General features: G+C 39.2%; 1 long non-coding RNA gene and 1 pseudogene across 1 annotated transcript in view; one reads left to right on the plus strand and one right to left on the minus strand.

Moving 5' to 3' along the window:
* Window positions 1-2,741, minus strand: part of LOC103680993 — a 55,157-nt gene extending 52,416 nt beyond the window's left edge. The window contains exon 1 of the long non-coding RNA XR_005838294.1: window positions 2,644-2,741. This is a non-coding gene — a long non-coding RNA (uncharacterized LOC103680993). The remainder of the gene's footprint in view (window positions 1-2,643) is intronic.
* Window positions 2,742-2,835: 94 nt separating this feature from the next.
* On the plus strand, window positions 2,836-3,431 carry LOC121105658 (annotated as a pseudogene).
* The last annotated feature ends 24,532 nt before the right edge of the window (window positions 3,432-27,963 follow it).

Consider the following 27,963-nt stretch of genomic DNA (forward strand, 5'->3'; position numbering starts at 1 on the left):
AGTTCTGGAAGAATTCACTTAAGATGGATGATAGTGTCTACCTCCAGAGAGAGGACTGGGACTGGGGGTGACAGTCAAAACAGATTTTGCTTAATTTTATAGTGTGATTTTTATAACTGGAATGCCATCTTCAGGTATTATTACTCATACATCTTTAAAATTTGTCAAATAAAAAGCACGCAGAAGAGAGGACAAAGCATTCAAACTGGTGAGGCACAAAAAGAGAAAAATGAATAGCAAAAAAAAGTTCCAAAAATATTTTGAAAACATATCAAGAATTAATAACAGCTCTTTTTGGATGAAGAAGCTATGAAGGATTTATTTTTAACTTCTCTTTCTACTTCTCTGTATTTTTCAATTTTTTTATAATGGAAATACATACAAGAGATTTTTTAAAGGGCTAAAAAATGGCTGGTAAATCCCAACTAGCACGCTTCCACCTTTAATTCTTACTCTGCTAGGGAGGGTAATATAGTGTATTTGGAGTATGAGGACATTTCTGATGAAGACCCCCATGGAAAAGTGATATCTGAGGTGAGTGGCCCTCTCCTGATGTCTTGTGACAGACCAATACACTGAAACACTGGAAACTAACTCAAAAAAAAAAAAAAGCCCTGATTTGTAGCATTTTCTGATTTCCATGGTGTTAAGCGTTGAATTGTGCCCCCAAAAAATATATGTTGAAGTCCTAACCCTCAGTACCTCCAAATGTGACCTTATTTGGAAATAGGGTCATTCTAGATATAATTAGTTAAGATTAAGTCATGCTGGAGCCAGGTGTGCACTTAATCTAATATTACTGATGGCCTTATAAAAAGAAAAGACACAGAGAGACACACAGGGAGAATGCCAGGGCCCACAGGTGGAGGGATAGGGCCCACAGAGGTGGAGACTGGAGATGGAGAGATGTATCTACAAGCCAAGGGATGCCAAGGATTGATGGCCACCACCAGAAGCTAAAGAGGTAAGGAAGATTCTACCCAGAATGTCAGAGGAACATAGCCCTGTTGGCACCTTGACTTCTTGCCTCCAGAACTATAAGAGAATACAGTACATGTATATCATTGATATTATCTTTATAATAGCAATTAGTTACATCATTACATTGGTTAAGAAAATAATGCTACATAATAAATAATACGGAAATAGTAATAATTAACTCTCAATTATGGTACTTTGTGGTACATCGCTAAGGCAACCCCAGGAATAAGAGACAGGTATAAACACTTCTATCATGGCCATTTGATATGACTTCACCAAATGCAGAGTTTGGAAGGGTTGTACATGGCTGGTTCTCATGAGCCAGTATAAGTCAGTTCCAGCACACCCCCCAACAGCTGACTTAGGCTCATCGAAGCCATAGAGAATTCTAAGTTTGTCAGAGAAGAATTTGACATAGGTTTGACCCAGACCTTTCAGTGCGGAAGTATCATCAGTGGACATTGTCTTGTGTTGTATGCACCTAACTCTTCTAAATCTCTATGTTGGCTTCAAGAAGCACATTAACCTATTTCAGTTCTAGAGAAGCAAGTGCGATCATGAATGTGAAAGTACCTGATAATCATTCAAGTATCAATGACGACATGAGGGAATGTAGGTCAAGTTACTGGGTTGAGATAATTCCTGTGCATATTCTGAGTGTTTCCGATACCAGTTTTAAAACCACTCAGCACTGATATACCCCGGGTCAAGAGAGACAAACACACCCACAGTGATATTGAACACATACAGGAATGTCAGAATACTGGAATCTTCTTGCAGAATCTCTCTTCTTGCCCCCATCCCTCCAGTGAGGACCTGGGGCTTTGGAGTCAGTCAGACCTGAGTTCAAATCCCTGCTCTGCCGCTTACAGCTATGTGATTCGGGAGAAACTATTTAGCTTCTACAAGCTGCAGTTTCCTTATCCGTAAAATGGTAATAAAATTATAACTTAATTCAAAGGTGATAACGGAACTTAATGCAAAGGTGAATTATGAGGATTAACATATTTAACGCAACACCTGACATATAATAATAATAAACAGTGAGTAAATAATAAACTATGGCAGCAACTCCCTGATCACGGAGTCCTTAATCCAGGAGGCCGACCAGCCCAGTTCCCAGAGTACACCACAGAGGCTTGTGGATCAGTTCTGACAGCAGCATAGGAGGGAGGGAGGTGCCATGTACCCCACATGCTCTGCCGTGTGGCGCCTTGAACTAGGGGCACACCGGCCACCTCTCTGTTCGGTTTGAAGCCGGCCTCCTCCCCGGGATTTTGAGGCCTGAATCTACCCATGGGTTAGTCACTGCTCGCCAAAGCAAATGTGCGACTTTGAGAGGAAGCAACAAATGTGAATGATCAAGACAGAAAACGAGACAGCTATCTCTTTGAGAAGGTGGCGGAGCCCTGTGTCCTGACAGGCTCTGGAAGCACCGAAGTCCCCCGTTATGCATGGGGGATACATTCCAAGACCTCGAGGGAATGCCTGAACCTGTGGCTAGTACTGAACCTCATATACACTACGGTTTTTTCCTATACACATACCTGTAAAGTTTAACTTCTAAATTAGAGTAGATTAACAACAACTAATAATAAAACACAACTAGAATAAAAGCTATATGAATACAGCCTTTCTATGTCTCAAAATATCTTGCCATACCGTACTGGGCCTTCTTGTCTTGAGACGATTAAACGCCCACGAGGAGAGGCAGCGAGGTGAAGGACGCACGCGCGCAGGACACGCAGCTCCGCCCCTGTGGACGCTCTGACGCTCTGACGTTCGTCAGCAGGAGGAGCATCTGCTTCCGGAAGGCTGAACCCGTATGCATGGGGCTCCCACAGGGCGCGTTTGCTTCTGGAGGCAAGAGCCAGACTTCTCAAAGGTCAGTCGCTTTCACAGCTGGGACCCCAGGGCCTTCTGTATGTTCAGCAGAGAGAGCTCCCCAGAACATGACTCCGTCTCCATTCTGGGTTGTGATGATGCCACTGCTTGTCACGTTGTGGTCCTGAGACACACAGAGAATGGGGCTACCTGCTTGACACATGGTGAGGGAACCGACACAGAAGCTGGGGTCCCCTTGATCACGAATTCCATAACAAGATCCTTTTTCCGCCGGCGCTCCGTGAGGAAGGGTGCTGGCGCGCCTCCTGGTCGGCTTCAGTGAGGACAGGCATTGTCACCCAAGCGTCCTTAACGTCCTGACAGGAAGATGACACTTAGTGACAGTGTGTGTGACAGAATTGAATGGCCGCGAAGAAAATGAAACCCACATTCCAGTAACTTAAGGTATTGCTGTCAGCTTTGAAACTGGGGAGATTTACGGAGCCTCCTTCTGAGTTCGAGGTCGGGAGGAGGAGCTGTGCACTGCACCGGGTTTTCAGGGAAATGTCCACTCCTTTGAAAGAATACCAGGCCCAGAACAACCAAGATCCAACACGCACAGTTAATCTCCCATCTGTACTGTTTCATCTCCGTCCTTCTCCCTCCAGCCCTATGGAATGCTGTGCCATCCAGAAGGCAATCTAATCCTTCACCTCTCTCATTGGGCCAGGCTGTTCCCGCTCTGTGGCCTACTCTCCGTCCCCCATCCATTACCTACTCACCCTCCAAGTCAGACCTGGAGCCCTGCCCCTTCTGCCAGGTCTTCCCGACCCCCTCAGGAGAACCTTCTTCCCTACTTATATTATACTTGGTCATTACCTTCATTGTAACATTAATCAATTTTTATTATAATCATTTCTATTTCTCCCCTCCAGGAGAGATAAGCCTCTCAAACATAGAGGTGATTTCGAGTTTCTTTTTGTCTCCCCAGTGCTTGTAACATAAATGTTTAAATACTATTTAATGAAAACCAACAATTTCTAAAGCGGTTGGCAGTTTACAAGTCTTTTTTTCAAACACATCATTTCTACTGATTCTAGAAGTGACTCAGTTTTACCTAACAGTTATCATCGTCCCACTTATTTTGCAAATGAGGAAGCTACAGTTCACAGAGAACAAGGAACTTGGCCTGAGCTACTCAGCTGGTAGATGGTCAAGCTGGGGCTTCAAAGCTTGGATCTAGCGGCAGGAAAGTAGCGAGGCAGAGGGGCAGCATAAGCATGGAAGCCTCAACAGACTTCAAGTTCCTCAAATCTTTTGACTTACAGCCCTGGCCGGAGAACCAGGAAGCTAAGTGTTTCAGCTTCACCAGATTTCAGATTTTAACCATGCTGTGGTACCTCAGTTTTCTCTTGTATAAAACGACAAGGTTACACTAAATAAGTACTTCTCAGTTATCTTATATTTTATGTCCACTCATCTTTTTAATCCAGAGATTCCCAGATTTCCCTGATTTCTGCTGCCCTGAGGCCAAAAGAAACACCTAATAATTGCCTTTATTAAGTAGTTAGGTCTAAACAACTTAATAGCAGCAGCTCATGTGGTGTCCAACTGTGTCCCTCAAAAACTTAATGGCCCCCCACTGCCTCTGGAGTCACCTCAAGGAGCTTTAGCTCACAATTTGGGAATCACAGTTGTTTTTCTGTTTTCATTTTTAAAAATTTTGTTATGTTTTGTTAGTCACAATACAGTACATCATTAGTTTTTGATGTAGGGTTCCATGATTCATTGTGTATAACACCCAGTGCTCTATGCAATATGTGCCCTCCTTAATACCCATCACTGGGCTGACCCATCCCCCCACCTCTCCCCTCTGAAACCCTCTGTTTGTTTCACAGAATCCATAGTCTCTCATGGTTCATCTCCCCCTCTGATTTCCCTCCCTTCATTTTCCCTTCCTTCTCCTACCGATCTCCCTGCTATTTCTTATGTTCCATAAATGAGTGAAACCATATGATGTCTTTCTCTGCTTGATTTATTTCACTTAGCATAATCTCCTCCAGTCCTGTCCATGTTGCTGCAAATGTTGGGTAATCATCCATTCTGATGGCTGAGTAATATTCCATTGTATATATGGACTACATCTTTATCTATTTGTCTGTTGAAGGGCATCTTGGCTCCTTCCACACTTTGACTATTGTGGACATTGCTGCTATGAACATTGGGGTGCACATGCCCCTTCTTTTCAGTACATCTGTATCTTTGGGGTAAATACCTAGTAGTGCAATTGCTGGGTCGTAGGGTAGCTCTATTCTTAACATCTTAAGGAACCTCCATACTGTTTTCCAGAGTGGCTGTACCAGCTTGCGGGAATCACAGTTCTAATCAAAGAAGGGCTCTATACTAGTAGAAATAAAGATTTTCCTTTTTAGAGAAAGATGTTTGTATCATCATCATACAAGTTTTAAAGACCTGAACATTATAATGGTATTATTAAGGGTATATTTTAATGCCATAGTTTTAAAACACAGATAATTTTGTTAATAATCTGAGACACTGGAGCACCTGGGTGTATCAGTCAGTTAAGTGTCTGCCTTTGGCTCAGGTCATGATCTTGGGATCCTGGGATTGACTCCCACATCAGGCTCTCTGCTCAGCAGGGAATCTCCTTCTCCCTCTCTTCCTCTTTGCTCTCCTCCCCCTCCCTCTCTCTCAAACAGATAAATAAAATCTTTAAAAAAATAATCTGAAACACTGAAAAATATTGCTGAGAATAGTTTCCCAGTATCATTATAGAACACAAAATAAATTCTATTAATATTATCAGAAATATTATAGCACTAACACATAAAAATTGTTCTATTAGAAAGTAAATTATAGTAATACTATCGACAATCTCTTTCATAGCTCTCACTATAAATTCACAAATAAAAAAAAATCATCACCAGAAAACATGTAACAATTAATGAACCTTTTTGTTGAGAAGGCTGCAATTGCACTTTACTGAATAGCATCTCTGTTCCTGGGATAAAGTTTAAAACAGCAACTAGAACTGCTTTAAGTAAAAAATGATTTTATTTTCAGGTGTGTCAGCACATAAAAGTGATTCTCACATGCTAAACTGCTGGAAATAGTTGAAGTTTTGTGAAAGTTTTTCATTAACTGTTTCATGTTGTCTGTGCTTTAAACCCAAACAATTGCAAACTCTGCGTAATCTATTGTAATGCTCATTCAGCTGATAAATTAATAAAACTCCCTTTCTTTGAAATCCTAAGCCACAAAACATTTGTTGCAATGCTAATAAGAAAAAATGGACATGGGTAGACCACCCAAAGGTTCTCCTGTTCCAGGATCATCTGCAAAAAGAAACATCCATTTAACTGTGTTTCTTGCTTATCCAGGTCAGTAGATACCAATACCCACAGGTCCAAATGCAGAGAGGTTGAGCCTAGAGCACCAGGAGGTGGTGAGCCAAGGAAATTGGGGGAGGGGCAGAGCAATAATTAATAGCTGGCAGGTGTGGTCTGCAGGATGTAGGAGGTAGCTGGTGGGCTAGAGGAAGAGAATTAGAAGAAAGGATGTTCATCCAAGGTGATGTTGATGAACCAGCCGAAAGGCCACAGATGGGCACTTGCAGTCAGAGGGATGATCAGAGTAGCAGAAATAGCACACTTGGCACATAGATATGGGGCCTGAGGAATTCATTTTACTTTTAAGTTTAATTTCATTGTAATTAATTTTTGTTTTATTTTAATTAAATTTTTAAAGCTTCTAAGTTTTAAAAATCTTTTAGTTTTTTGCTGTGGTGAAATATCTATAACATGTGCCATTTTAGCCATTCTGAAGTATACAGTTTAGAGGCATTAAGTACATTCACATTGTTATATAACCATCACCACCAGCTACCTGCAGAACATTTTCATCTTCCCAAACTGAAACTCTGTATCCATCAAATAACCTCCTGTTACCCTCCCTACACAGCCCCTTGTCCCAGACACCATTCCACTTTCTGTCTCTATGAATTTGCCTACTCTAGGTATCTCATAGAAGTGGATCATACAGTATTTGTCCTTTTGTGTCTGGCTTCTTTCATTTGGCATAATGTCCAGGTTCATACATATTGTAGCATGTATCAAAATTTCTTTCCTTTTTAAGGCTAAATAAGATTCTATTGTATGTATATACCACATTTTTAAAAAAATCCATTCATCTGTCAATGGACACTTCAGCGCTTCTTCCTTTTGGCTATTAGGAATAATGCTGCTATGAACATGGTTTGGCAAATATCCATTTGAGTCTTCGCTTTCAATTCCGTCGTGTGTATACTCAGAAGTGAAATTGCTGGCTCATACAATAATTCTATGTCCTTTCCTTCCTTTCTTCCTTTCTCCCTTCCTTCCTCCCTCCCTTTCTTTCTTCTTCCCTCCCTTCCTTCTTTCCTTCCTTCCTTCCTTCCTTTCTTCCTTCCTTCCCTCCCTCTCTCCCTCTTTCTCTTTCTTTCTTTCTTTCCTTTCTTTCCTTTCCTTTCTTTTCTTTTCTGTCCTTTCCTTTCCTTTCCTTCTTTCCTTCTTTCCATTCATTTGGTTTTTGGAGAGACTGCCATATCATTTTCCACAGTGGCTATACCAGTTCACATCCCTACCAGCAGTGTATAAGAGTTCCAATTTCACCACATCCTCTCCAACACTGATATTCTGTCTGTTTGGTTTCTTTATAATAGCTATCCTAATGGGTGCGAAGTTGTATCTCATTATGGTTTTGATTTTCATTTCCCTAGTAGCTGGTGATGTTGAGCATCTTTTCATGTACTTCTTGGCCATTTGCATATCTTCTTTGGAGAAATATGTACTTAATACTTTGCCCATTTTTTTTTAAAGATTTTATTTATTTATTTGACAGAGATCGAGACAGCCAGCGAGAGAGGGAACACAAGCAGGGGGAGAGGGAGAGGAAGAAGCAGGCTCATAGCGGAAGAGCCTGATGTGGGGCTCGATCCCAGAACGCCGGGATCACGCCCTGAGCTGAAGGCAGACGCTTAACCACTGTGCCACCCAGGCGCCCCAACTTTGCCCATTTCTAATTGGTCGTTTGGTTGTTGTTGTTGTTGAGTTGTACAAGTTCTTTATATATTCTGGATATTAATCCCTAATCAGATAGATGATTTGCAAACAATTTCTCACATTCCATGAATTCTTTTTTCACTCTTGTTGATAATGTCCTTTGATGCACAGAAGGGTTTTTTGTTTTGTTTTGTTTGGTTTGGTTTTGGTTTTGGTTTTGTTTTAAGTAGGCTCCATGCCCAGTATGGAGCCCAATGCGGGGTTTCAGTTCATGACCCTGAGATTGAGACCTGAGCTAAGATCAAGAGTCAGATGCTTAACTGACTGAGCCCCGATATACAGAAGTTTCTTATTTTGGGGCACTGGGTGGCTCAGTCACTTAAGTGTCTGACTCTTGATTTCCACTCAGGTCATGATCTCAGGGTTGTGAGATCAAGTCCCACATTGGGCCCCCTGCTCAGCAGGGAGTCTGCTTCTCCCTCTGCCCCTCCCCCTTCTCATTCGAGCTTGCTCTCTTTCTCTCTCTCTCTCAAATAAATAAAATCTTTACAAAAAAAAGAAGTTTCTTATTTTGATTTTTTCTTTTGCTGCCTGTGTTTTGGGTATCAGAAAACTTTTATTTTTTAATTTTAAAAAAATATCACGTCTCCTGCCTCTTATGTACCACTGGACGAGGTCCTTTTAATTGCTAAGATTTGGTCAGAGGTAAATGCATTTTGAGGTGGAGAATAAGTATAATTTCAGTATTGGAATGGAAAACTCAGGTAGTTATTAATCTTCCAGGTGCAAACAGAGGGTTTGGCATGCCAGGAGCTTACTAATCAGTCCTAGAAGTTTGTTTTAGAATCCCCAAAGTGCAGGAGTGGCATTCAGTACACAAAGCCCTCTTGGGACCAAATAGACAATGTGTGAAGATGAGATTGAGATAAGATGAAATAGGATAAGATGGATAATAGATAATAATATTAGGAAGGCTTTTGTCTAGAAGATTGAAAAAGGGGAGCTTCACTTTGCTGAGGGATACAAGGTGGTAAACACACTGGTGGAAAACCCTTGCTTATTCTGACAGAAGGGTTTGACCTCTTCCTGAAATTTTGTATTAAAATGTGTACTTTAAGACATTAAAGGCTGTCGGCTCATTATAGACTCTAGGACACTTTGGCCTCTGGATCACTGTTGCCCTTTATAACCCACTCTCTTAAGACATTCAAACTTAACATTTCAGTTCGTTTACCCTCTGCCAATGGGAGCAGGTTGCTCTAGATATGAAAGTTTAGGGCAGAAGCTCACACCTTCCAATCAACTCCTGAGGAGATTTGACAGAAGTCTTGCCCTCTGAGGGACCCAGGTGAGAGCAAGGCCTCCCCTTTAGACTCAATCAGCTGTATTTCCTCCTGGGCGTATTCTTTGCCTTCCTCAAGACTTCGGCTCTGGATAGACAGTCAGTCAAAGACGTATTTCCTTTAGGGTCTTGTTCCTTCTTTGCTGATCTTCCAGTCATTTCTCCTAAGAGCAAACTACCCCACCCCTATGCTGCCTCTGGAGGATTGAAAGCTATTCCCAAGGTACATAGCCTTTCTACTGCTCCACAAACACAGAGCTTCACCTGGATAGGATACAGCAGGAAGGTCAACAGTGATTATCGCTTGCCTCTGAAGGTCTCTAGATGCTCTGAATCTCCCGGGGCTTTATTACTTTACAGTCTCCTAGGCAGATGAGAAATGTTTCCACTGAGGACAAGATAACCAGCATGATGTGACCTACTTGCTAATGATGTCCCCAGCCTGATTGCAAGGGACTTCTCTCATTGGTAGAGCACAGACGTGTGTCCACTGAAGAAAGCCTGGAACCAGGAGCTGACTTCACCAGTGCGGGATGCCACACTCTGTGTGATCATGAGGCAGTAGCAATCCAGCCACCTAGGCAAAAGTGGGGGCAGTGGGAAACCTTGGGCAGGGAGGACATGAGACCCTTGATATGAAAGGGGTCCATTGTGGTATTTAAGGGACACCAGGGAAAACGTATGATGGAAATTTACTAAAATCAATCTGTTGTAGAGCATCTTTGACTTGTAGATTGATTTTCTTCTGGCAAAACTTCTGTGTAGCTAATATGATTGTGACTGGGGGACTTGGTGCTTATTAGGGTGGGAAAATTTTTCCTATACCTCACAAGTTTCTTCTGACTGGTCTAAGAATTTAAATTGACAGAGACAGATTAACAGGAGAAAATCAAATTTGATTATGTATATATGAGGAATCCACATAAACATGAGATATCCAAAGACAGACAAAATGAGGTATATATGTCATTCTGGACTAAGGAGAAGGGGTTGGGGGTCTGAGGCTTCAGAAATTCACAGAAATAATGGAAAGAGCAAATGGTTAGTAAACAAATACTTGATAGGCCATCCAGAAAGAATGGGACATAGAGAGGACTTCTATCAAATAGGCCTTACTGGGTTACTCCCTGTCTACCATACCTTGTTCATATTATACTGTGGTTATCTATGGTGGTACCTTCCTCCTGGAGCCAGCTGGTCCTCTATCTAAAAATTTTTAGGCAAAATAAATAAATAAACAATTAAAAAATAAAAATTTTTAGGCAGGTAGGGGGAAGGTCAAAGGTTCTGATCCTTCTGTTCTTAAAAATAATCAGCTTAAAATAATCCACATGCCAAATAGACATATTTTGGGGTGGTAAATTTTGCTTCCTTACATGCCAGTCTAGTGACACCCAGGTTCCTGGTTGGAAGGTGTAGCCAAATTTCCATCAGTTAGCTGTGCACACTTTAATAAAGTATTACCAGCAAAATCTCTGACCTCCTGTCTTCTCACATCTCCCGCACCACAACACCATGTCTCTTCTGCCTGGGTCTTTCTTGCAGTTTATCTAGGAGCTCTATGAAAACTCAATTTGTGTCTGTTTTTATTTATTTTTTTTAGATTTTTTGTATTTATTTGAGAGAGAGAGAGAGACTTAGAGCATAAGTGGGGAGGAGCAGAGGGAAATGGAGAAGCAGATACCCTGCTGAGAACAGAGCCCGACCTGGGGCTCAGTCCCATGACCCTGAGATCATGACCTGAGCTGAAGTCAAGAGACAGACACTCAGCCAACTGAGCCAGGCAACCTGTTTTTATTTTCATGAGAGTCAGGAACTCTGGAGGGAAAGTAATAAGAAAGCAGCTATTAGAAGTGTGGAATAGTATGAAGGTTAACCTTGTGGTTACAACAAAAAGCAAACAACAAAAGATAAAAGAATAATAATATTACATGCAAATAAATCCACCAAGAATTTTTGCTGCTTTTTACAGTATTTTTAGGAAGAAAAAAAAGTATGGTGTAGAAAACCTAATATATATACATTTTTTCTCAAAGTCACACTGTTAAAAGCTAAATAAGCAGTTGATTTTAGGTATTTTTTGGAAGAATATGGAGAATAAACAAACTAACACGGACACTGTTCATAGAAGTAGTCTGCTGACTTCCAGATCAGATGTAACTAATATACGATTATTTTTATATATGCTTCAGTCTTCCTGTCACAACTGTGAGGCAGCTGGAGTTTGAACACACTAATGTGGTTCCATGCTCTATGCAGGTTTATGACTCACTCATCTTTGAAAATCTTTTTTTTTTTCTCAGATTTATTTATTTATTTATTTGAGAGACAGAGGGAGAAGCAGACTCCCTGCTGGGCAGAGAACTTGACACGGGGCTGGATCCCAGGACCCCAAGATCATGACCCGAGCCAAAGACAGACGCTTAACTGACTGAGCCACCCAGGTGCCCCCATCTGTGAGAATCTTATTTACTTATTCAAGTCAATTGGTTTCCTTGAAACATTGTGTTGCTGTCCAATAGTCAATAGTCCAGCATCATATTTTTGGCTTTTTGTTTTTTGGGAGGTTTTTGTTTCAAAATATAGCAGAGAAAATGACATTAGCATTTTAAGATCAGTTTTATTTGCCCATACATAAACATATATATTGTTTGATCAAAAAAATGTATTATTTGGGGCGCCTGGGTAGCGCAGTCGTTAAGCATCTGCCTTCCGCTCAGGGCGTGATCCCGGCGTTCCAGGATCAAGTCCCACATCGGGCTCCTCCGGTGGGAGCCTGCTTCTTCCTTTCCCACTCCCCTGCTGTGTTCCCTCCCTCGCTGGCTGTCTCTCTGTCACATAAATCAATAAAATCTTTTTTAAAAATGTATTATTCAAGTAAAAATTATAGAGATCTTTTTGAACATGTGCTTCATCTTTTTTTTTCCTTTTTTAAAAAAATGTTTATTTAAATTTAAGTAACATACACTATATTATTAGTTTCAGGAGTAGAATTTAGTGATTCATCAGTTGCATATAACACCAGTGCTCTTTATATCACGTGCCCTCCTTAAAGCCCATCTACACAGTTACCCCATCCCCCACCTCCCTCCCCTCCAGCAACCCTCAGTTTGTTTCCTAGAGTTAAGAGTCTCTTATGGTTTTCATCTTATTTTATTTTTCCTTCCCTTCCCATATGTTCATCTATTTTGTTTCTTAAATTCCACGTAGGAGTGAAATTGTATGATATTTGTCATTCTCTGACTGACTTATTTCACTTAGCATAATCCCCTCTAGTTCCATCCACATCATTGCAAATGGCAAGATTTCATTCCTTTTGATGGCTGTGTAATATTCCATTCTATATCTGTATCTATCTATCTGTATCCAGATCTATATGTCACATCTTCTTTATCCATTCATCTGTCCATAGACATTTGGGCTCTTTCCATACTTTGGCTACTGGGGACATTGTTGCTATAAATATTGGGGTGCAGGTGCCCCTTCGAATCACTATGTTTGCATCCTTTGGATAAATACCTAGTAGTGCAATTGCTGGGTCGTGGGGTAGCTCTATTTTTAACCTTTTGAGTAACCTCCATACTGAACATCTGCTTCATCTTGACTAGTTTTAAATTCAGCAGTAGCAACTCCAAAGCAATTTAACTTATTTCTATTGTATGATACCATACTAGGTTAATCTTTTTTCTTTTTTCAGTAAAATTGACAATGTCAGGGAGTTGCTTTAAAACTACATACCAGGGGCGCCTGGGTGGCACAGCGGTTAAGCGTCTGCCTTCGGCTCAGGGCGTGATCCCGGCGTTCTGGGATCGAGCCCCACATCAGGCTCCTCCACTATGAGCCTGCTTCTTCCTCTCCCACTCCCCTTCCTTGTGTTCCCTCTCTCGCTGGCTGTCTCTGTCAAATAAATAAATAAAATCTTTAAAAAAAAATAAAAAAAAAAACTACATACCAGGTTAATCTTAAAGAACCTATTAGCTTTCATTCAATTTAGACCAGAATATCACAAATCTCTAGATTGAGTGGTATAATGACTGCTATTCAAATAAAAGCAAATTGTTGTACTGTAATGACACCTATAAATACTAAAAGCAGATCCATGGATGTTAAGTTGAGGTATAGAGACCATTATTCGTACTTACTATTTTAGGGCAGAAATAGCTCAGTTACATTGATTGCAAAATAAAGTGGGAACTTTTTGGTGGAGTAGGACTTGGGAATCAAAGAGACTAGATTATAATTCCAGCCCTTATACATATGAACTGCATGACTCTGGGTAGATTATGTACTTTCCCAGAGTTTGAATTTTCTCATCTGCAAAAAGGAGATTAAAATCCGTGGTTGATGTGGGGGTGAAGAGAATGAAAGCAAATACCATGGGCAGTGCCTAGTTCTCAGAGCAGGTGGCATTCAACAAATGTTGGTCCCCTTCCCACCTTTTTTTTTTTGCTTGCACTACGAAATTGGAAATATGCTACTATCAAGAATAGTCTTCGGGGGGGGGGCACCTGGGTGGCTCAGTCAGTTAAATCATGGCTCAGGTCATGATCTCAGGGTCCTGGGATCAAGCCCCATGGCAGGCTCCCTGCTCAGCAGGGGGTCTGTTTCTCCCTCTCCCTCTGCGACTCCCCCTACAAGTGCTCTCGCTCTCTCTCCCTCTCTCTGTCAAATAAATAAATAAAATCTTCAAAAAAAAAAAAAAAAGAACAGTCTTGGGAGAGACTGATTTGGAAATTTCTGTTGTTAAAAAGTGGAGGGGAAAGGTGTCAATTTTATGTCACAAGGATTTGTTGGCATATACTTGGAGCTTTGTGCCCACAAGATATTTTTAGAACTTTTAGAGCTTTAAGGGAACAGTCTGGATGTCATCTTATTCCTCTACCATAGACCTTTCTTTCCTTTTCTGAGATTTGTGGACAGTACCTTTTACAGTTCTAAAATAATGGGATTTTCTCTCTAGTGTCTGGATTATTCTAATAGTTACAAAACAATATTTCACCAGCAGATGCTACTGCAGTTTATATGAACATTACAAATTGAAAATTCTTCTGTGCTTATGTAATGGTTTTTTTTTTAGGAAGAGGGAGGAAATACTTTCATATTCTATAAAATAGACTAGAAAATGGTTTACTTGCTGCATATGTGTATCACATTATATTATATACATATCTGTTTCCTATTCCAGAGTATAAGTTATTTGAGGGCAGAGAGTGCGTCATATGTTCCCTGTACCCCTAATGCCTAGCTAAGCACAGAGCACACAGTAGGTTCTCGGTAAGTACTTTTAAAAAAATGTACTAAGAATAAATCTTGCTAGATATAAAAATACATATGAGTACAATCTATTGAGATGGCCAGGACCTCAAAATTCAGTTTCCAACTGTCAAAACCTTACCCGTCTTTAAAGACCCAGCCAGGAGCAAAGTGACTTCTTCTTGGACAGCCCCTAATCCTTCCACAACCCAGAGAGATAACCCTACTGAATTTTGCATTCTCATAACACTTTGTACCTCTTCTTTTTGAACAGTTGCGACTTTCTGCCTTGTGTTATAATCTATTCAGTGACTGAGGGATGAATTATTAACTGCTGCCTATTCACGGTTGGGTCATCCTTAAGCATCTCACAGTGCTAACAGACAGTAGGTCCTCATCAAATGCTTGTTGAATTCATCCCTTATTTAACAGCTAAGCTTTGAAATCTTTAAGTTAAAAAAAATTTTTTTTTAAAGCAGCTTCAAAACCCTTTTGGAAACAGGTATATTTACCACAGAATGAAGATAGAAAAATACTGAATTTCATACAATAGAAGAAAACTACCTGGATTTGCATCTGGGAGCCATCATTTATTTGCTGCTGGACCATGGTCAAATTACTTAGACTCTCTAGGCCTCGGTTCCTTCATCTATAAATGGGGGTAATAATAATACCTAACACTTACGGTTGGAGACAATACATGTGAAGTTCTTTGGAGAGAGTTAGTTGCATGGTGAGCACCTGATAATTGTCATCTACTATTTAATGATGATAATAATGATGGTGATGATAATAATAGTAATAATAGACTCAGAGATAGCTACTTCATAGCCACTTTTTAAAAATACCAAACAGGCTAACCTGCACAGTTGGTTAAGCATCAGATGCTCAGTCGTTTAAGTGTCCGGCTCTTGATTTCTACTCAGGTCATGGTCCCAGGGTCCTGCATCAAGCCCCACATTTGGCTTCCTGCTCAGTGGGGAGTCTACTTCTCTCTCTCCCTCTGCTCCTCCCCGCCCTGCTTGTGCACACACTCTCTCTCTCCAATAAATAAATAAATAAATAAATAAATAAATAAAATCTTAAAAAAAAATAGCAGAGACAGGAGATGTGAAAGGAAATGACATTGATGTGATTTTTTAAAAAATTCTATTGTGGGGCACCAGACTGCCTCAGCCAGAAGAACATGTGATTCTTGATCTCAGGGTTGTGAGTTCGAACCCCACATTGGGTGTAGAGATTACTTAAACATAAAATCTTTAAAAAAAATTCTATTATTGTAAGAACACTTAACATGAGATCTACCCGCCTAAGAGGTTTAAGTGTACTTTACAGTATCGTTAGCTATAGACACAATGTTGTACTGCAGACCTCTAGTATTTGTTCATCTCGCGTAATTTAAACTTTATACCTATTGATTAGCAGCTCCTCGTTTCCCCTCCTTCCAGCCCCTGGAAACCACCATTCTGCTTTCTACTCCCTGCTTCTATGAGTTTGACTATTTTAAAAGCCTCATGTAAGTGGAATCATGCAATATTCATCCCTTAGTGACTGGCTTATTTCACTTCGCGTAATGTCTTCAAGGTTCATCCATGGTGTCATGTATTACAAGATTTCCTTCTTTTTAAAGACGTAATAATATTTCATTGTATGGATATTCCACATTTTCTTTATCTATTTACTTGTATTGAGTATTTAGATTATTTCCACGTCTGGGCTACTGTGAATAGGAACATGAGAATGCTAATATCTCTTTAAGATCCTGATTTTTATGCTTTGGGTAAGTACCCAAAGTGAGATTGCTGGATCTTATGGTGATTCTATTTTTAATTTTTTAAGGAAGTGTTTTCCACAGCAGCAGCACCATTTTGCTTTCCCACCAGCAGTGTACAAAGTTCCAATTTCTCAACATCCCCAATAATGCTTGCTATCTTTTCTTCTTTTTTTTCCTATAATCACCTTCTTAATAGGTATGAGATTGTATCTCATTGTAATTTTGACTTGCATTGATGATTAGTGACACTGAGCATCTCTTCATATATCTGCTGGTCATTTGTGTGTCTTTTTTGGAGAAATGCCTATTCAAGTCTTTAGCCCATTTAAAATTGGTTTATTTGGGTTTGTTTTTGTTTTGTTTTGTTTTGTTTTGCTACTGAGTGGTACGAGTTCCTTTAATATTTCGGAAATTAACCCCCTCTCTGATATATGGTTTGCAAATATTTTCTCCCATTCTATAGGTTGTCTTTTCACTCAGTCATTGTTTTTCTTGCTGTGTGGGAACTTTTTAGTTTGATGTAGTCATGTTTGCCTATGTTTGCTTTTGTTGCCTATGCTTTTGGGGTGGTCATATCCAAAACATCATTGCTAAGGCCAATGTCATGAAGATTTTCCCCTATATTTTCTTCTGGGAGTTTTACAGTTCCAGATCTTGCATTTAAGTTTTATCTATTTTGAGTTGATTTTTGTATATGGTGTAAGATATGGGTCCAATTTCTGATACGGAGTTTACATTGCTAAATTGGTTCTTTCTCTTGGCCATTCAGTTTCTGCAATCCCCTTGACTTCAACCGCACAATCCACCTTTTTATTTTTATTCTAAAATTCTTCTCTTCTTGTAAGATTCATCTTTGCCTAAAACAGAGCCCATTTCTCCACTTTGCTTCCCACATTCCTTACTCTTCCAGATAGGCAGTGGCTCTGGCGCTCCCCTGCGCCCCCTGCAGCCAGCACTGAGTCATCAGGAAAATTTCCACATGTAATATTCTGAGATTCAACCCTCAGGTAATAATTCCCCCACTTTTAGTCATTTATATCCTTTGATTCACCAAAATGTTGAGTCTAGTGCCTTCTAATTGCTGACCTAAAAATTATCCCCAGTTTTTTAAATATAAAGTTTATTTTAGTAACAACCATGAGTCATTACAGAAGCGAATAACTTGGGAATTCTATGAAATCATCCAAGCATATAAAGCCTATTTTCCAAGGTCCCTTTTTCTTAGTTCAAGGCCACAAGAATTGGAATATGATGGAACTTGACTTCCAGCCCACGTTTGCCTTGTGTCTAGATAATTATGAGTTATAAATCAAGCTAACAAATTGTTAAATGAAGCACATTCTACTCTCCTATCTTAAATCTTAACAAATATACCATGGTAATGACCTATAAAGCCAAGGTTGAACTTAGAATTTTCAGACTCCTTGGTGTTCTGTACAGAATTATGGTGACAGAGGGAACACTGGCCCCCAGCCCTGAGCCAGTCCCCTTCCCTTTTACCCCAGCACTGTACCTCACATAAGGGTCCTTGCATCCCCCTATGTGGACTCCTTAGGCCTCGTTCAAGCTCCAGCCACGCATCCTCACTCCCTTCAGACAGCAGTACCTTGGGTATCCTTTGGGCAAGCACAGTCTGTCTTTTGAAGACGGACCCAGGGAAGAGGCCATGAAGGCTCAGGGCCATTTGGACAGGGACCTGACTACCCAGAATGTGGTCTAGAAGAGAGGGTGCAAGCTCCAGGTAGGAAGGAGTGCAGTCAGGGGAAGACCAGAGAGGAACCTTCTAAAGCACAGGGTCTAGGCTGGGGCCTTCTTGCCCAAGTCAACTGCTCAACCCAACGGTGTGTCATGTCCTCTCAGCCCACTTCTCATTTCAGGCTCAGCCCCAGTGGACAGTTCCATGGAAGCACAGACTTTCTTTTGTGCTGCCAGCACAAGCTCAAGCTACTTCAAGCTCAAGCTCAACTTTCTGCCCCACAGCCATCTCCAACATTGTAGGAGTTTGCCTGCATACAAATGCAGACCAGAAATGTCTCTGAGTTAACCATCTCTGAGAAAGCCTCAACTAATACAGGACAGAAGCAGGTGGGCAAATGCTCAACCCATTGCTTCAGGTAGACAAATCTGGACATTCCCTGAGCCTCTTTCGAGAACCTGATAGAAACAAGCCCACTGCTCAGAGCAGCCACCTCAACAACATACCCTTATCTTGGCTGTTCCTCCTTCCCTGACTCATTCACCCTGCTCTCTCACTCTTGCTTCCTGGAATCACTTCCCAAATAAATGCCCCACACTCAAGGCTGTGCCTCAGGCTCTGCTTTTTGGGATACTCAACAGAGTAAAGGGACACATCTAAGAAATAAAAGGACCAGCCCCTTACAAGTACAACCACATGATCAGCCCAAGCTCACTGGAGTCCTTCATCAACAATCATTTAAGAACTTGTCTGAAGGTAAAAAGTATTCTCCAACACGTTTCTATTATAACCTAAACTCCTATCAGAGAGATTTGTGGTGGTGTTTTTTTTTTTCCTTTGAGGGGGTGGTCCCTTTGGTCTTTCCTCTATTTGAATGTCTAACTCACTCCCATGGCTAAATTTTCCCAAATCAACCATAGCCTATTGGGAGGCAGGACGGAAGCAGCTGCTTATGGAAAGTGAAGAAGGAAGGGAAGCAGACCAGAAGCAAAAGGCTGTTAGTAATTTTGACAGCAAAGATTATAATGAGCAAGATAAAGTGCAGATAGGCCCTTTATGCAATTGACCGCTGGGCTGAGGGTTGCATATCCCAGAATTTCCTGGACAGTCCCCACTTCAAAGTTTTGACATGAGATTCATAAACATATTCCTCTGGCCAGACTGTCGTCCAGATTTAAGCTGCAGAAACTAGGGTCACAGACCATCCACAGCCATGACCAGGCCAGGGGCTGCTTTCTTTGCCTGGGTGCCTTATCCAGAGCCAGGGCCTTAAGATCAGCTTCCTACAGGGTGCATAATGTACAGTTCGTGGAAGCCAATGGGAAAAAGCTTTTTGACAAGACCAACAAACACCACTTCTTGCACAGTCTAGCTCTGTCAGAGGTACCCTATTGCAGAAAGCCCTCTGAAGCCAGCTTAGTACTGGCCTCTGGAACCACCTTGCCCCTGCATCAGGCTCTGAGTAGAGACCGTAGCGCCCAGACTTTGGCCCCTGTGTGAGGGAGCCACTCATGACCTAAAGGTGAACCTAACCATCTACTATTTACCTCCCCAATTTAAAAACCAAAAATGGGGTGGATGGCAGAGAGGATCAACCCTGTAAACCATCAATCTTAGAGCTGGAAGGACTAACCCCTCACTTAACAGATGAGATTCTGCCATAGACTTATAGCCTAAGATAATATATTGGGTTTTTCTGTAGATTTGGTAAAATTAATCCTAAAACCTTAAATGGTTGCATATTGCAACCATTTGCGATTTAATGATCTTGTCAAGGGGTTATTTTGTATTGTAAATTGGTGTGGAGGGATCCCGCAAGGTGTAAAGGAATTGATTTCATTATCTGTGCTGACCCCCAGTGGTGGAGGTAGGGAGGCATACCCAGGAGTGGGCCCTGCCCTTAGTGCATCCAGGAAACATTTACAAACCTAAGAATAGACACCTACCCATCCTTATAATCAATGCTACAATAACCTTGTAGATTTGGTCCTTCTCTTCAGAAATGAAAGTGTCATCTTTATAGTTATGAGTAAACACCTTTTATGTACTAGCACTGAAAAAATCAAAATTTTGACCTCCAGATACAAGGTCTTAGAAAAATATTTTAAATATTCCAGGTATTATTCAGCAAACATTACTGAAATGAACCATGGGTCAGGCACTGTTCTAGGCCCTTGGAATAGAAAGATCAATAAAATGGGGCCTTTAGCTAGAGGAACACACAATTCTTTCCCTGGAATGAACAATCAACAAATCATTACAGTCATTGTGATGTGCCCTGTTATAGCAACAAATTGGCTTTTTCCACTAATATTATTAAGAGCATCAAACATCAGAGATATCAGGGGAGAAAAAAAAATAACTTGGCAACTATAGAGTTGTCAGAATAAAGCAATAGAAAGGGCAAACTTTTAAAATATGCCAAATTACAAATTAAATAGAAAATGGTTGGTAATGAAGCAAACAGCAAAAATCTTAGCAAGCAGTATTATGAAAAGAAAATAAATGCAGTGACCTGAGCTTTGGATGTCTTTGTCATGCAAAACGGAAGATGGAAAAGAGGCGATATGCTTTGATCTGAATATATTAACACATTTCAGTAAAAAGTAGACTGAAATACATTCATCCTTAGTAGATGAACAAAAGGAATAATGCTTTAGATTTAACCAACCTTTGCTGAAAGGATGGAAGCAATTTTGAGCCATTTAAAAAGAAAGTAACTGAAACTAAATTGGGCCAAAATGTAGGATTAATTTAGTTTAATTAAGATTTAATTACATTTAATTAATAGTGTAAGGGTAAATGTTACTTAAATAAATGACAAGGAATGACAGACACATTCTAAAATATCAAAAACTAACAATGTCTTGATTTGGACACATATCACTGAGAAAGGACCACAAATGGAAATTTCTACTTTTTAAGAAAATGTTAGACTTTTGGGTAAAAATGATTGAATGCAGTTGGATCACAGGATCTACCTCCCTCAATGATATATCTCCCTAATGATATAAACTACCTGAAGAGAAACAGCAGAGCTCCCCTAAAGTAACTAAACATGGCATAATGTTAGGTTATAACCTTCAGAAGGAGATGCTGGCTAACGAAAGAGAAAGAAAACTTTGACAAGGCTCTGCCAGATGTCAGACCTACTCTCATCAACAAAATGAGGCCAGAGCCACTGGGCAGTGCAGGCACAGAGTCTAAGACCACAAAACCACAAGGATCTCCAAGAATGTTTGCTATTGTCTCAAAATGAGACAAGAATTTAAATTAATGAAAATTTCAATGCTGTTATATTTTTAAAATTTTTTAATATTTTATAGGAAAATTATTTTTACTGTAAAATATGTGATCTGATATGTTTAATATGACAAAGAACAAGAGCATCTCCAAAAATGAGTGTCCAGAACCCACCATAATTTCTAAATGGCCCTGCTAATATGCCCCATATTGAAAAGAAAGGGACTGAGAGAATAGCTTTATCTTGTCATGGAGTGAAAAAAATAATTTTTCTAAAGGCCAGCACTGATTTCACTTTTACTTCAGTTATCTATTTTTCTGTTAAATTCAAGAAAATGCAACAACTGGGGGGGAAAAAAACCTGGCCAGATGGGCTCAACAGTAGAGTGGAAATGACAAAAGATAAAAGCAGTGCACTTAAGAACAGTGAATAGAAATTACTCAACCTGAAAAACAGAAGATAGATTGGGGAAAAAAATAAACAGGGCTTCGGGGTCCTGTGGAACAATAATAAAAGTTATATTTGTATCATTGGTCCCAGAATGAGAGGAGAAAGCATAGGGAGCTAGAAAAACATTCAAAGAAATAATGACTAAAAACTTCCCAAATTTGGTGAAATACATAAACCTATAGACGCATGAAACTAAACGAATCCCAAATCAAAGAAATCTGTGCCAAGACACATCGTAATCAAACTTTTGAAAACAGGCATATCTAAAAGCGATCAGAGAAAGATGCTGGAGAGCACCAACTCAAACAACAGAAGATTACTCGTTGGAAACCATGGAGGTCAGCAGAAAGTGGCACATTTTTTCAACTGCTGATAGAAAAGAATAGGAAACTGAATTGTGTCCAGAGAAACTACCCTTCAGGAAAGAAGGGTAGGGAAAATAAAAGCATCCTCAGATGAAAGAAAACTAAGAGAATTTGTCACTAGCAAACTACCCTTGACGAATGGTAAAAGAAAGTTCTTAAGATAGAAAGAAAATGATAGCAGAAGGTTTGCAACTTCAGAAAGAAAAGAACAGTGGAATGGGTAAAAAAGGGGGTGAATATAATGAACTCTCCTGCTCATGAGTTTCTGAAATCATGTTTTATGGTTGATGCCAAAGTTATAATAGCATCTGTTTGGTGTTCAAAACATGTACAAAGGCTTGAAACAATTATATTATAAAAAGGAGGGAGGGTAAAAGCAACTAAATGGAAGTAAGTTTTCAATACTTCACTTAAAGGAGTTAAACACTGATACCAGTAGGCTGTGATAAGTTATGTAGGTATGTTATAATACCTAGAGCAACCACTAAGAAAACTATACAAAGCAATTTACTCAGAAACAGTATAAATTAAACAAGGTGGAATCCTAAGAAAATGATCAAACATCCCACAGGAAGGCAAGAAAAGAGAAACAGAGGAAACAAGCAGAAAACAATAAAATAGCAGACTTAACCTCCAACATTTTAAGAATTTAAGGATAAGTGATCTAAAAATACTAACGGACAAAGATTAACAGAATAGATTTTAAAATAAGAAAAGAAAACATAATTCAACTATATGCTGTGTACAAGAAATTCACTTCAAACACAACAACATGGTTAGGTTGAAAGTTAAAGGATGAAAAAATATATTGCATTAATATTAATATCGATAACAGATAACAGATAAAGTAGACTTCAGAGAAAAAATTAAAAAGGATAAAGAAGCGCACTATATAATTATTTTTAAAAATCCACCAAGAAGACATAAAGATACTAATTGTGTGTGTACCAAACAATAGAGCTTCAAAATTCAAATAAAGGCAAATGTAAAATTTTTACTCAAAATTAGCATTATAGTGATTCCATTTATTCAGAATTATTTTAGTCTATCCATCCTTCCATCATCTATCTTTTTATCTTCCTATTTATTATGTTACCAGAGAGGTGGATGGTGTGGTATTTTCCCTCATTAATGATGTTTTTTTTCTAGGTTGTAGGGTTTGAGAGTGGTTCTTTACCATCTTCTTTGTCTTTTGCTGTATTAGTCTGCTATATTTTTTAAGATGAGCATTTTTAAAACAGTAAAGGCATAAAAAGAAATAGCTACATTAAAGTAAAATAATGTAGAAATTAATGAGTTCAGTGTTTCAACTTTTTATTGGCATTTCTAATTAGATTTAAATTAGATTTTTGGAATATTGTCTCACAGAAAGCAGATGTGCTCAGCCTACGTTCACTGTGTATTTGCCTGTGGTTCAGTTTAAGCAACTTGCTTTGTAAAGGGACATAAATTGAACCAGAATTAAGTATATACCAACGCTTATTTATTGATTTAATTAAAATGAGATAGTCAATGCTTCATTTGAATAAAGTAGAGCTTCCTGATCTATATTCTGGGGCACCATGTGTTCTATGTATGTGGAGATGACCGATGCTTTCAGCCATCAGGAAGGCTCAGTGGGGCCTGGGGCCTGGGGCACTGGAGCCCTAAGCCATTCACCTTGGCCACAAGCACTATTGTCCATTTATCCCTGTCTGTTATAGGAATGTTATTTCCTGTGTATACTGTGATGAAAAAAAAAAGGAGCTGAAAGATTGATCACTCTTATGCATAAGTCACATTGATAAATGAAGGTGAGGTTTCTTCTATATTACCTAAGAAACCTCATTGATATTGATGCCAATATAGATATTATTAAACAGAGCAACTGATTATCAAGTAAGACAATGAGCTAGAATTGCGGAATTGTAGTGGTTATAGGTTACATTTCCTAGACTATAGCAATAACCTTTTAAGTCTATGTATGTTAAGAGACTCCATAGTTAAGCAGAAATTAAAACAAGATACTGTGAATGCTTTCAGTGTACCAATTTATCAGAACTAACTAGATGATTCAGGAGAGTTCCTGCCTTTCTGCAATGGAAAAAGAAGAGAAATATTTTATTTTTTTTTTATATTCCTTCGATTATTAATGTTTGCTAGCAGCATTCTCAAGGCTTAAGTACACTAGTTCCAAACAGCACCAAGAGGAAAAAACAGCCTTTAGAAGATTAGATCTTAAAATAGAAAAAATGAAAAGAGCCAAGAACATCCAAGACACTATTAAAGAAGAAAGACGGGAGATTTACCCTGCCAAATATCAGAACTTCTATGAAGCTACGGACTTAAGATAGTGTGGTATTGCCACAAAGATAAACCAACTGACAATGAAACTGGCCCATAACGCAGAATAGTCTCCAAAACAGACCTCCACCTATTTAGTCTTTGACATGTGATATGGGTAGCATGGCAGATCAGCAAAGAATGGAGGGACTTTTCAATAAATAGGACTAGAAAAAGATATGGTTATTCATAAAGGAAAAAGAAAAATATATTTTTATCTTTATCTACAAAAATTAATTCCAGATGGATCAAGGACTTAAGTGTCAGAAGAAAACTTTAAAATGTTTAGTAGAAAATATGGGAAAATGAGATGCAAAAAGACATTTAGCCATAAAAGGAGAATGAAATTTTTTATTGTAGCAACATAAAATTGAACTTCTTTCAACAAAAAGCGAAAAGACAGACTCTGAATTGGAAGTAGATATTTACGGTACATTAAATCTACAAAGGGTTAATATATCAATGCAGTATAAGGAGCTCCTGTGAATTAATAAAAAAATGACAACCTGGTAGAAAATAGGCAAAAGACATTAATAGGGATTTCACAGAAGAGGAAACATATGGCAGATAAACACAAAATTTTGCTCAACCTCGGTAATCAGGGAAATGAACGAGACATTTTGCGTCTATTCTGTTGGCAACTATTAAGAAGATAATACCAGATTTGGAGATCGTGGACCAAGTGATCACCTATTTATAATTTGGTGAGAGTTTAAATTAGAACCACTGCTTTGGAAAACAATTTGGATTGTTCTCCTATCGTATGGCGGAGTAATTCCTCTGCTATAAGCCACAAAGAAACTTCCCCATGTGCATCAGAAGACATTAAAAATAATAACAGTAGTGCTAATAATAATACCCAGTGCCATTCACAATAGCAAAAATCCAGAAATAAAACCAAATGTTCATTGGTAGGAGAATGGGTAAATTAGCAGGAGAATGGATAAATAAGTTATACACTTAAAAATAATATGTTATTTAGGTAATCATATACATGTGATAAAATATTTTTTATGCAAGGGAATCATAAACATAAATTCGGGATAGTGGTTACCCCTGGGCTGGAGGGTGTGAAACAGGGGAAAACACAGGGGAAGAGTAGTTATCAGTAGATGCTAGGGTCACAGTTCTAATTCTTGAGTTGTGTGGTGTGATATCAGGTGATCATTGTATTATTCAAGTACATTCAAATATATTTATATAGAGGCCCAGGAACAGTCCAGGATGAACTATGAACCAATGTGTCCTATGAACCAAGAATTATGATTTATCTATTTTGTGTACTTTAAGTCATTTTAAAAAGAAAAGTAAAACAACAGAATTTTAAACTAATGGAATGTAGGGCTTCTTGTCTTTTTCTTATTCTACATTCTCTTTGTTGCCTCTTTATTAATGTTTTATTTTAAATTTGATTTTTCATAAGATTTCTTACATTTCATTCTTCAGATTTATTTTCCAAGTCTACTCTTAAATATGTAGTGTTCACTATCTGTTAGTATCTAGGTGAGAAAGTTTAGAATACATTCTTTTCAGGGTTCAGCTTCTGCAACATGTTGTAAGTACTAATGTTTCATGTAAACCTTGATTTCCTTTCTAATTGTAACTGTCACCTAGAAACAGGATGGCTTTATACTCTACAGGTGTTTGGGTTGATTTTTAATGTGGCCTAGGATAGGATGAGATGTTGGCTTCTAACAACACAGATTCTTCAATGGCCTAGCACACTAATCTATTAGCTTCTAGTTATCTCTGTATTTTCCCACTAAGGTGGAAAAGAAAAGTACAAACTCTGTGAGGTTAGTCTAACTGTGTTACCCATAACATTTAGGGAACTTGGTTTTTTTTAAACTTTTGCTGCCTAACTGTCACACTTCCTATTGCATGTGAAAGACACTCTTCCTATAGGGATTTTCCCTTAGTGCCTTGTGGCACATGAGAGCAGACCCACCATTTAGAAGCATTTAAATAGCTTGTGTATTAATGTGACAATTAAAGGAACAAAACGTTATTGTATCTTTTAGCTCCTGAACACAAGACCAGAGTGACAGTATACTAGCTCAAGGCATGGTATCAGAGGGAGTTAGTCTTGGTCTTTGAGAGTGAATCCCCCTTACCTCCTAGTCATGACTCATTGACCAAACCAGAAAGTTCAGATGGAACAATGCAGCAAAATAGCAAACATCATGGTGTCTGATCACCGTCGTGTGCTGCTGATACCTGCAATGGACACTAGACCTATCTTCTTGTTGACGACAGGTAGGTTGAAAAATATCTCCTCGGAGATTTTCTTCAGTCTTTCATTGTATTGGGATGGACTTAGTGTTCAGGAAAATAGTTGAACAACATAGGAACACAGGTTGGAATTTATTCCTTGGCAGGTGTAGGTTAGAGGAGCGGGTCTGTCATTTGTCTTTGTGGCCTAAGGTCACCCTTGGGACACATGATGGTACCACTACTGATTTGGAACGTGGTGAAGAGTAGGTTGCTAATCCCTGTGTTTAGGGAGAAAAAGAGATATTAATAGCATAAATTTATAAAATGAGGGGGACTGACACTTGCTTATTGTGAGAGGTAGGATATAAGACATAAGAACTTAGTACCTGACAGCCATATTAGTTAGCGGGGCTTGGTAAAACCCCTTCCAGGGAGGCTTAAGCAATGTGAAAATGGATGAACCCAAATGTGAAAGCAGTGTTATTTCATGATCAACTGGATCAACCTGTAGAGCCTCTCCTCCTTGTAAATGAGATGTTGCATCTCATATGTATTGTTATAATCCAACGCAGCACCATTTAACTAATGTATAGTCTGTCAGAAGTTCTGGGAAGACCCAAAGGCCTACAAATTAGTATTTCATATGAGGAGAATGACAGTCTTTTATAAGCTATCAATTGCATGTTCATGCTATGGGCAGGGCCATTTTTAACATATATTATGGCAACTTTCTTTTCCAAATGCAATTTTCAGATTTTTACTGTTCCTGCTGGATCTGGATGATGTGGGTAGTGGAGAAAACCGCTGGCGTTATAAAGCTTTACAAACTGTTTACAACATCCTGTAAAATGCCCACTCAGTCTTAATGGACAAGGCATTTCAAACATCGGAATAAGGTCTTTTCCAACATTGACTGACAGATATTTGTGTAGGAGTTGCTTCTGTCCATCCTGAAAATAAATAAATACTGAAACATACATTTATAAGGGTAACATTTTATTTGAATAGATTAAGTCTGAATAATTATAAATGTTCTTCAAGGGAAAGGACGAGTTACCTTCTCTGTCTTTAGAGTTCTTCTCATACTGTGGGCCTGAAAAATGAGGCAGTTCTTACGGTACTATTGAGCTACACTGGCAAAATTGTGGAGCATGTAACTCACATCTAATTATTCTCAGAATTCCTTCTTTGTTCGTGTGTGCCAGGCCAGGAGTTAAATTAGTGGGAAGTAGAAGTAAGTACTTTGGCAATACCAAGTGGCCATCTAGGAAGTGCCAAAAATGATTTGGTTACCAAGTCACCCTGACAGTTTGCTAAGTATTACCCCCCCCCCCTTGAATGTAGGGTTGTCAGAGAACACTGGTTATGTTTTATTAACCAAGGGTCCAATCTGAGAATGAGGAATAGCATATTTGTATTAGAGATCTGACAATGTAAT

The sequence above is a fragment of the Ursus maritimus genome, unplaced genomic scaffold (assembly GCF_017311325.1).
Source record: "Ursus maritimus isolate PB19 unplaced genomic scaffold, ASM1731132v1 scaffold_28, whole genome shotgun sequence".
In the NCBI taxonomy this organism is placed as follows: Eukaryota; Metazoa; Chordata; class Mammalia; order Carnivora; family Ursidae; genus Ursus; species Ursus maritimus.